Source organism: Psammomys obesus, unplaced genomic scaffold, assembly GCF_907164565.1.
Source record: "Psammomys obesus unplaced genomic scaffold, mPsaObe1.curated_primary_1811, whole genome shotgun sequence".
Taxonomy (NCBI): domain Eukaryota; kingdom Metazoa; phylum Chordata; class Mammalia; order Rodentia; family Muridae; genus Psammomys; species Psammomys obesus.
The window spans coordinates 38,426,134-38,437,536 of NW_026587216.1; positions in this window are offsets into that span (position 1 = coordinate 38,426,134).

The window sequence follows — 11,403 nt, forward strand, 5'->3', positions numbered from 1 at the left end:
AGTCAAGTTACGACCCAACTAAAACAGCCAAAATAATTTTGAGTCAACTCATATTTCTACTAAAACAAATAAAACGGAGTTTGTGCCACTCCACAAAAGAAAAGTTTTCTCAGGAATTAAAACTATTGGGGTGGCGTTATGGCTCAGCAGGTAAAGACACCTTCGGCCAAGCCTGACAACTCAAGTTCAAGCCCCAGTACCCACACAGCAGAAGGAAAGAAAGACCCCAGCTAGTTGCACTTTGCTGCACATGTCTGCATGTTCTCTCTCTCTCTCTCTCTTCTCTCTCTTTTCTTTCTCCCTCATACACACGAATATTAAAATTTTTAAAGATTTAATGCATATGTATGTGTGTGTCTGTGTCTGTGTGAGTATATGCTATGTGTGTATGAGTGCCCTTGGAGGTCAGAAGGGGTATTTTGTTCTCTGGTACTTGAGTTAAAGGTGTTTGGAATGGGTGCTGGGAACCAAACTTACATCCTCTAAAAAGGCAAGTACTCTTAACTTCTGAGCTATTTTCCAGACCCTAATTATTATTTATTATTTTTATTCTAAAAGACATACTTGAAACTTAAAACGTAGTATATAGAACCATGGTACCATTTATATAATCGAAGAATAAAAAGACCCAGAGATTTATGTGCATTTATATGTAAAAAAGGATAAAATATACCATCCCTGGATGCATATACAAAATATTTTGTTGTTTAATTGAGGAGAGGGCCTGTCACACTTGAGGGTTAGGAAGATTTTTACCTTATCACAGTTTAAAAATTTTTAAGTAAATTATTAGTTATTTCTTTTGTCTTTGAACTTACAGTATAATTACATAATTTCCCCCCTCCCTTTTCTACTTCCAAATCTTCCCATATAGCCTTCCTTGCTCTCTTTTAAATTTATGGCCTCTTTTTCATTAATTGTTGTTACATACATATATGTATTTGAGTGTACTATACTATATATTCATTTATTTACATATAATATATAATTATATATATATATATATATATTCCTAAATGCCTAAGTATAACCTGCTTAGCCTGTACAACGTTAACCACGTGTAAAAGTTTTCAGGGCTGACCATTTGGTTTTGGATGACCAGTTGGTGTGATCTCAGCACTGCCCAGCTGGCTGTAGTTCTGTGTTTAGCATTCGTGTGGGCTTCTGCCCTGCACCACCCCCATGCATGTGAGCGTGTCTGTCACTGTTGTCCTCCTTCAGCTCACGTTCAGGCCGTCATGTTGGTGAGAGCTTAATGTCCTGGGTAGTTCATTAGGTTCCAGGACTCCGCAATAGGAGAACACGTCCTAAGTGCAGTTAGACAGCTGTTGGGATGTGTGTGCCATGACCGCGACATAATGCCACACTGCTCATTGCTGTAGTTCATAGGCTGGCAACGCTCGCTTCAGTCCTTTGGAAGCTTGAATACCATCTTCTGTCACCATGAAATCTAGGCCTCACCTCAGGGAGACTGCCTACAGGTCAGACCAAGATCCGGGGTCTCTGGGCCTTGTGTTTGAAGTTCACGGTGTCTTCAGGATTAGACTTAACCTTCCACCTCTGCCACATCCAAGGGCAACAACTGTATGTTTTGGGAACCTCTTAGACAACAACTGCTCAAAAGGGATTTCTCATGCCTGCTGTTGGAGTCTTGTTAGATGGTCATGGCCTCTTGGAGGAGCCATCGTCAACCCAGATTGAAAAATTCATTTAAAATATGTATGCATATTTATGGGCTTTTAGGGAAATAGTTAATAGTTTGATACCTAGTGACGTTGTCAAGCACCCTTACTGTTGTTTTACCAGCCTTCTTCTGTATTTATCTCCCTCTCCTCTCTCTAACTGGAGGCCCCTCATGGCGGTTTCCCCATTTCCCCATAGGTTTACTTTTTTTTCTCAAAAATTGAAAGTGTTAGCTAGGGGTACAGCTCAGTGGTAGACCCTTACCTAGAATGCTCAAGGCCCTGGATTCTCTCCCTAGCCCTGAAACCAAGGAAAGAAAAAAACTCAAAGTAGCGTCATCAAAATACCTTCAAGGTGGATAAATCTCTTGTTTTTCTAAGAAGCTGCTCTGGAGTGAACTGAGGCCCTGTGCTCTAAGTGAAGGAAGAAAACACCCTTGTGAGTTTGCAACAGAACTCTCCAGCTTTCTAACTTACACTTGCAAAGCATATAAATTCATAGGATTTATTACATTCACAAGTGTGGAGAGGGGGACTCAGCACACCATGCTGGGAGATTGTGGAAAGAATGCAAGAAAGCAGTTCACCAAACCAGCACCACCACAGTGAGGAACATGGACACATAAGTTTCGCAAAGGCCATGAGGGACTATTACTAACACATCAGAATGTCACCAGGTCACAGTGAGGGAAAGCGAGGAGAGGAACTTGCGGTCCAGGCCAACCTTATCACACTGAGGCATCTGCTTGTCTGGGTGATGTTGCTAAAGTCTTGAAGTGGGAAAATTTGTCAGGGTGTCAGCAAAGTATAGAATTTCACAAATTTGCAATTCAGGCTCCTATAGTATAGACTGAAGCCAGCAGCAGGTCAGAAATGGCATGCTGAAGATGGGAAATGGAAGTGCACCAGGTTGCAGAGACACGTCCTGGAGATGATGGAGCTTCTCCTAGTATTCCTGTTTGAAGGTGGTAGTTTAGATGATGGCATTAGCTAGATGGGCCTCAGTCAGTAAATGTCTAAAGAACTTGGCTTGGGCCTGCATATCCATCATGACCTCTGAACTCATGGGCTTCTCATTCTCATCAGGGCTTGGTTGATACTGTGCTTTATAATATTTTGTCCCCAAAACTCATCTTTCAGTATGAGTCTTGATGTAATAGTAAGAAGTGATGGATCTTTCAGAAAGAAATAGGTCATGTGGACCCACCTTCATCAAGAGATTAGTGTAGTTCCCATGAGAGTGAGTTCCTTATCTCAAGAGTAAATTGTTGTAAACCAAGCACGGCTTCCTTGGCTCTTTCTCTGGATTCTTTCTCACTGTGAAGACTCCACTGCTCATCTTGGTTTATCTTTCTGCTCATCTGTCATTCCTGGAGTAGCCAATAGTCCTCACCAAAAGCTGGTCAAATGCTGGCCTACAAACTATAAGCTAAATAACCCTCTTTTTTTTTTCTTTTTTCAGATTTATTTATTATTTATACAACATTCTGCCTGCACACCAGATCTTACTATAGATGGTTACAAGCCACCATGTGGTTGCTGGAAATTGAACTCAGGACCTTTGGAAGAACACTGAGGGTTCTTAACCTCTGAGCCATCACTCCAGCCCCCCTCTCTTGGTTTTTTTTTGTTTGTTTGTTTGTTTGTTTGTTTGTTTTCATTACAATTTTTATTCCATTAAAAACAGCACTCAACCCCTCACATGGAGGGTGCTCACATGGAGAAGGCGTCCCATCTCCTTCCTGGGTTGCCCATCTAATTTAATGCCTTGGAGCTGGGACATAGCACAGGGCTTCCTTCTGGAATGTGGGTGAGGGAGCATTTCCACCCAGCCACCTCATGGAGTGAACCCATGACCCTGTGGTACATGTATAGATATGGAAGCTACATCTCTGTTGAGCCTGCTAAGGATGGTGGCCCTAATGGGGTAACCTCACTGTGGCACCACATTTCTGTCACCTGAGCCCACTAGCAGTCTCTGTCAATAAACATGACGGTTCCTAGAAAGGCTGTCCCACTGAACACCCCCGTGAAGCACAAACTGAAAGCACAAGTGAGAAGTGTTGGCCCAGAACTTGGACACGAAGGAGCAGGGTCATCCCTGAGGCAGGCAGTCAGAGATCAGACCAATGCGGCGAGGGTGCTCAGAATTGCCCATCAAGGTGAACAGCACAATCTGGAAGCTCTCAGCAGTGAGTATCCCGTGAGGATCACTACTGATCATGGTAGACCGTCACTTACCATGGCCCATTTCATGGAGTAACAACAAAACTATAGGCAGCCGCAGTGACACCTCCTGCATAGGCGAGGGACAGGAAGAAAAAATACATGAACCTAGGAGGCCAGTGGGCTACCTAGGGCATTACGTAGCAATGAAGGCTGATCTTCAAGCCCACAACAAGTCAAGGAGTTGTTGAGCTCAAAGATGAGTCTATCAGAGGAAGAGCATATGAGTTTCCAGGAAGGCAGGGTGGTACGTCCCCAGGGACTACACGGAAGTGGAACAGACAGTCAAATGTGGATTGATACATACACGCATCCTGGTGACACAAGTAGATAATCAGAACTGGGTTGGTTTGGGTCTACATAGAAAAATGACAGAATTGCTCCATCCATCCTTCCTTGCTCACCATATCACTAATATTAACTCTCTGTAGAAATCTCACCATGTACTTTTTTTTTCTAAACACATCATGACTTTTGATCTGCAAACTTCCAAGAACAGGTTCTTAGAAGTTTATTGTGCATCTTACTATTGATCAACTGTTTTACTGGTTGTTTATTTAAGATCTGCTCTCTCTGTGTATTTAATCAACCACAGTCTGGCTGGTGATTAATCTACACGCACCTTTTCTCTGAAAACCCACAAAGACAAATTCACTTGCACCCCAGGGGGTATCAAGTTGTGACTCTCATTGGTGGTGGTTGTGTGAGTACTGAATATCCTTTCTAAATGCCATGATATGATCTGTTTTTTAAAACAACACAATGCCAACATATGAATGAAACTTTCTAAGGCAGGCTACATACTGGTATATGGAATGAATGAATCAAATAACACATCAGAGAAACCCTGAATAAAAAGAGAAGTTAAATGAGTGCTTCAGAAACAGCCTCCTAAGAAACTAGGATCAATATCACCCTGCAAAAACTCAACTCCAAAGCAATCAAAGACCTCAACATCAAACCTGGTACATTGGTCTTGATAGAAGAAAAAGTGGGGAATAGCCTTGAACATATTGGCAGAGGAGACTTTCTGAACAGAATACCAATAGCCCAGGCACTAAGATTGACAGTAAGTAAATGAAAACATATGAAACTGAGAAGCTTCTGAACAACAAAGGACTCAGCCAAAAGGACAAAGCAGCAGCCACAGAATGGGAACAGAGTTTTACCAACTACTCGTCTGATTGAGGGCCAATATCGAAAATACAGAAAGAACTCAAGAAACTTGATATATATATATATATATATACTTGATATATATATCGGGGTTACTTGTTATATATATATATATATATATAACAAGTAACCCCGATTTGAAAAATTGGGTACAGATCTAAACAAAGAATTCTCAATAGAGAAAACTCAAATGGCTGAGAAACACTTAAAGAAATGTTCAACTCTCTTAGCTATCAGGGAAATGCAAATCAAAACCACTTTGAGATTTCATCTTATACCTATCAGAATGGCCAAGATCAAGAATACAAGTGATGGTGCATGCTAGCTGGCTAGAATGGAGTGAGGGAAACATTCCTCCATTACTGGTGAGAGTACAGACTTATACAACCACTGTGACAGTTCCTCGGGAAGATAAGAACTGATTTATTTCAAGATCCAGCTATTCCACTTTTGGAATACCCAAAGGATGCTTCACCCTACCACAGAGACACTTGCTCAGTTATGCTCACTGCTGCTCTATTTATAGTAGCCAGAAATTGGAAATAACCTAGGTGTCCTTCAAAGGAAGAATGGATTAATAAAACATAGTAATTTACACAAAGGAGTATCTATTACTCAGTTGTTAAAAAAATGACATCATGAGATTTGCAGGCAAATGGGTTGAACTAAAAAAAAATACATCCTAAGTGAGGCAACCAAAAAGATACATCAGGTATGTATTTGCTTGTATATGGATATTAGCCATTAAATAAATGATCATAACGCTACAATCTGTAGACCCAGAGAGAACAGACATAGAGGAGGAGACTGGGGTGGGGAGGACATATAGATCTCCCTAGGAGAGGGGAAAATGAATAGATTTTATGAGTGTAATGGATCCTGGGGTGAGGGGTAATGGATGAGAATGGAAGGCCCCTGTGGGAAAAGGAGATGAGGAGGTAGGACTGAGGGAGGGAGGAAGGTAAGAGACAGCTAGAATTAAAGGGCATCTTAGGTAGTATGAAAACTTAGTACAATAAAACTTAGTAACAATAAAGTGACTCCTAGTGATATTTTTAAAAAGAAAACAAGAGAAGAAAAGAAACTAGGATCTTCATACATCGGAGTTTGGGTCTTACTGGACAGTATTTGTTATCTTGCCTGAACTTTAGCTCCTGTGCTTTGCAAGGTAAACTCAACAAAGACTGGAAGGTCCGCTGTGGTGCTGAGCTGTTTCCTTCTGTGAAGAATCCAGTTAGCCCTGTCCTCCAAAAGAGAAGCACCTGGCACATTCCTACACATTAACAGCATGAAGACCAAATAACAAACCGAATGAAAATATGCACATATTTTCTTTATAGTGGGCACTGTACATACCTGTGACTCTCCTTAAAAAAAATCACTTGAGTTTTTCATCTTGGCCATTCTGATGGGTGTAAGGTGAAATCTCATGGTCGTTTTGATTTGCATTTCCCTAATGGCTAATGACATTGAGCATTTCTTTAAGTGTTTCTCTGCCATTCGATATTCCTCTACAGAGAGTTCTCTGTTTAGCTCTGTTCCCCATTTTTTAATTGGATTACTTGGTTTGCTGCTTTTCAGCTTCTTTAGTTCTTTGTATATACTGGATATTAGCCCTCTGTCAGATAAAGGGTTGGTGAAGATTCTTTTCCAATCTGTAGGCAGTCGTTTTGTTTTGATAATGGTGTCCTTTGCTTTACAGCTTTTCAGTCCCACAAGGAGAGCAACAGAAAATTTGAACACAGGGGTCTTCCCAGAGACTCATACTCCAACCAAGTACCACACATGGAGATAACCTAGAACCTCTGCACAGATGTAGCCAATGGCAGTTTAGTGTCCAAGTGGGTTACATAGTAATGGGAAGAGGGACTGCCTCTGACATAATCTGATTGGCCTGCTCTTTGATCACCTCCCCCTGAGGGGGGAGCAGCCTTACCAGGCCACAGAAGATGACAATGCAGCCACTCCTGATGAGATCTGATAGACTAAGATCAGAAGGAAGGAGAGGAGGACCTCCCTTATCAGTGGACTTGGGGAGGGGCATGTGTGGAAAAGGGAGAGGGAATGTGGGATTGGGAGGGAGGAGGGAGGGGCTTATGGGGGGATACAAAGTGAATAAATGTAATTAATAAAATATATTAAAAAAAATCAAAGAAATTGGGTTTGGAGAATTTACTCCTCTAAGCAAAATTAAAGACAAACCCCCATGGCCCGGTTCCCAGCAGGCTGGAGTAGCTGCCGCTTGTTACAAAGTGGTAAATAAAAACACGTAAAGCCATATGCTACTTAAGCCTCTCCTGCCTTGTAGAGTAGATGCTTTTTGCCTAGAAAGAGATCTGAATTCTAAGTGATAACTGCTTGAAGATGCAAGGAGGATCCGATCCAATTATCTTGGTTATTATAAAAACCCATGCTTCACTGCGCCCTAAGAATGAGAATAAGTTAAATTAAAGCACATGTTTTTCTTACTCTAAAAAACTGAGTTATAGAAACATTTCTTACATAAGCCAGCATAAATTTGCTAAAATGAACCGTGAAAAATCTTAACAAAAGAACCTAGCTGGTAATTATAATACTCCTCAAATCTTTGCTATTTCTAAGTTTATTCTTGTACTAGCAGGGGAGTGGATAGAATTTGAGGAACTATAAGTGAGAATAAACGAATCTTCACCAGCAGCCCGGCTCTTTACACAACAACAGTCAGATTAATTAACATCCCTTCGGCCAGTTCAAGCAACTGAACTCCAGAAATTCAGTTACTCCTCTAATCTTCAGTCTGATATTTCCCGAATGTCTCGTAAACACTAAATACATACCCCTCTTCCCAGACATCGTATCACAGTGGCACAGAACCTCGCACTGGGAGTTCCTCTGACGTTTGCTATTGTCAGGAGTGTTCTTTTGGGCTGGAGAAATGGCTCAGCAGTTAAGAGCACTTCCCGCTCTCCAGAAGATCCAGATTCAGTTCCAAGCACCCACATGGCCACTTACAACTATATGTGTTGGTTCAGTTCCAGTAGATCCAACACCCTCTCCTGGCCTCCGAGGACACACACGATTCACATATACACACGTAGACAAACATTCCTACAGATAGAATAAAAATAAATCTTCTTAAAAATATTTTCTTTCTTGTGGTCCGACTTTAGGGGGAGTGAAGAGAAGATGTGACCACTATAGATTGTATACGGGAACAAAACGTTCACAAATAAAAATAAATAAAAGATACCTTTCAGAAGGACAAAAAACAAAATAAAATATTCTCAATAGCAAAAACATATGTTGTCACTGTCTTACTAGAAATGTGTTCATCGGGACCTTCTTGTCTGTGACAAGGTTGCTAAGGAGGAAGTGGGAAGCTTGGGAAGTGAATAAAGTCTACAAGAAGAGGAAGTGCTGTTCTCAAACACAGACAACCTGCTGAATGATTCTGTTAGCCCAACCATCGGAACCTAAAGTGTTGGTCAGTGCATGGACTGAGCCTCAGCATGAACACAGGTCCCCAAGTAAGCACAGCCATTACCACTACTGTGCCCAGAAAGCAAAAGAAGGACACAGCTCTTGTGTTGGTGACAATCTGGGCATTCACCAACAGAAAACACGCACCACACACACTTCCTTCTTCTGATTTGCACAGACCTCAGGAAGGACTTTAGATCTGATATATAAATCATGCACAGTGTTCTGTTCTATCTCATCCACTTCACACTCAGACCGTGTGAGGGACAATTTCTTGGGCCAGGCTGTGTCTTCACTGAAACATGTAAGCAGCATATATCATGTGCTGAGGGCTTGATCCAGAATTACTCCTGAAGCAGGAAGAGTGCCGACCAGGCAGTGGCCGCTTTTCTCCAGGCACAGCAGTCACGAGTTAATCAATGACCCTGGCCACTGACGACACAGTGACTTTCTCTCCATGGAACACTTGGAGATTAGGGCACAAACATGCGTTAGATCATTCTCTTCCTCCATTCAGACATGGACCCCAGCAGAGCTGTATCCTATAGCAACCACTCCCGCCAACATTGCTTGTTTTAAATAGAATTCTGAACTCTAGAGTGAGTATTGCTTTGGGAATTTGACAAATTTAAGGAGATACAGTTAAATCTGAGTAGAAAATTAGCATAGGGTGTTCAGTCATTATCCCATCCTAACAGCTGCTCCGTGAGGATCCCAGGCACGTTGGAGTGATACATCACATCAGGCTAGTTTAAGACTTGCTGTGAGTAAAGCATTCTTTATGACACCTAAGGTAAACACAGAGACTTTTCCTCATCCGTCAGCAACACTTGAAACAGGAGGGTTCTCCCCTAGAGCACTGTCTAGGAAGTCTATTTCTCCAGGCCTTAGCATCCTGGATAGCATACCACAAGTATACCTACTGGGATGCAGAAAATTCAGTTCAGAAGTACTAGCTGGGGTGCCAATCAGTGTTTACGAAGCATCTGTGTGGAAGTCTTCCAAGGTCCTCAAAATAAGATGCACATTGTTGATCTAGCAATTTCATCTTGCCTCATTTTTTTTTTTTTTTCAGAGAAAACAGAAAGGTATCCAAGGGACTTGATACAAAAAATAAACTACCTAAAAACAAGTTTAATATGAGATTCTTACATAATTTATGATGAAACTACATTGAAAATATTTTACTGTCAATTAAATAGCATTAAATACTTGAGAGTGGTGGTTCATGACTATCATACCAACACTCAAGAGGCAGGTGTTGGGATTTATGTGGCAGAGCTATGTGACAGGCTCATAAATCATGCCCGGTGACAGGTATGACGTGGGAGATTTTATTATGGGATGGGGAAGGGTTACAGGGACTGTCTCTTGGTGAGGCAGAAAGAGAGAGCAAGAGGGAAGGCAAGTCCTCTTATAAGGTGACCAAGCCCATCTGCCAAAGGGCAGACATTGTTTGGTGGTGACCTGTTCTGCTGACTGATGCACTGGGTTTCTGGAGGTGTCTGAAGAGGTGCCTGAGGTCCCACTTGTCAAGTCCCCTGGGGATGGCCGTAGAGATGCCTGTTTGCAAGCAGCAGACATAGAAAGATGACATGTTCAAAGCTAGCCTGAGCTACACAGTGGAACCTCACCCCCCCCCACACACACACACACAAATAATATTAACTACATCCACAAGTAGACAGTCTTTATAATATCATGTAGGCATACCTTTTTTTTAGCTATTTTATTTGGGTTCCTGTATCTACCACCATTCTCTACCCCAATCCCTTCCAAGCCCCAACACTAGGTAGGTAATAAAGAAGGTTAGAAGGGAAAGGGAACATAGATCTCTTTAGACTATTTTCTGCTGATGAGAGATGCAGAGTTCCTTGGGGCAAGGTTGGTCTTCACTAACAGGATATGCAATTTCTTCTACTTTATCTCTTTGAGCAGGACCACTTGACAAATGGTGACAAACCACAACAAACTGAAGTAGCAGGAGGAACATCACCCACCTCTTCAGAGCACCACCAGCTGCTCTCGGGGCTCTGGCATTTATATGCATACCTCCTGTAAAGTTCCCAGAATTCCAAATGTTACAAATTTGCAGAATCTATCTGCAGCTGGCAAACCACGCCCTTCCTAGAGCACGAGACAAATCATAGTTATCAGCTGATGACAATCTAAAGCAACCCCATATCACACACCTGCAATTAAAAAAAAAAAAAAAAAAAAAAAAACATATTCACATAGTAACTGGGGTTTTGTTTGGTTGGTTTGGTTTTTATTAAATAACTTTTATCAAATATTCACATTAGATCCTATCATAAGCCCTCCCTCCTCTCCTCCTGTTTTCATCTTCCCTTCCACTTCCTCCTATCCCCAAACTCCTCAGATAAGGGGAGCCTCCCCCCTACCAATACATCAAGTCACATCAGGACTTAGGGCATCTTCTCCCCCTGTGGCCCCACCAGGGAGGACATGATTGAAAAGCAGGCAACAGAGCCCATGTCAGAGAAAGACCCTTCGCCCTTTCTAGGGGACCCACATGTTGGCCATGGTATCCATACTCTACATATGTGTAAGGGGCCTAGCTTGAGTCCATGCGTGGTTTTTGGCTGGTGTTCCATAAGCCCCTCTAAGCACAAGTTAGTTGGCTGTATTGGTTTACTTGCGGAGTTCCTGTCCCCTCTGGGTCCTTCTACATTACCCCCTTCTTCCACAAGATGCCCTGCACTCTACCCAATGTTTAGCTGTGGGTCTCAGAATCTGCTTTAATCCACTGTTGGGTGGAGCCTCTCAAAGGACATCTACACTTGTCTCCTATCGTGTGTGTGTGTGTGTGTGTGTGTGTGTGTGTGTGTGTGTGTGTGTG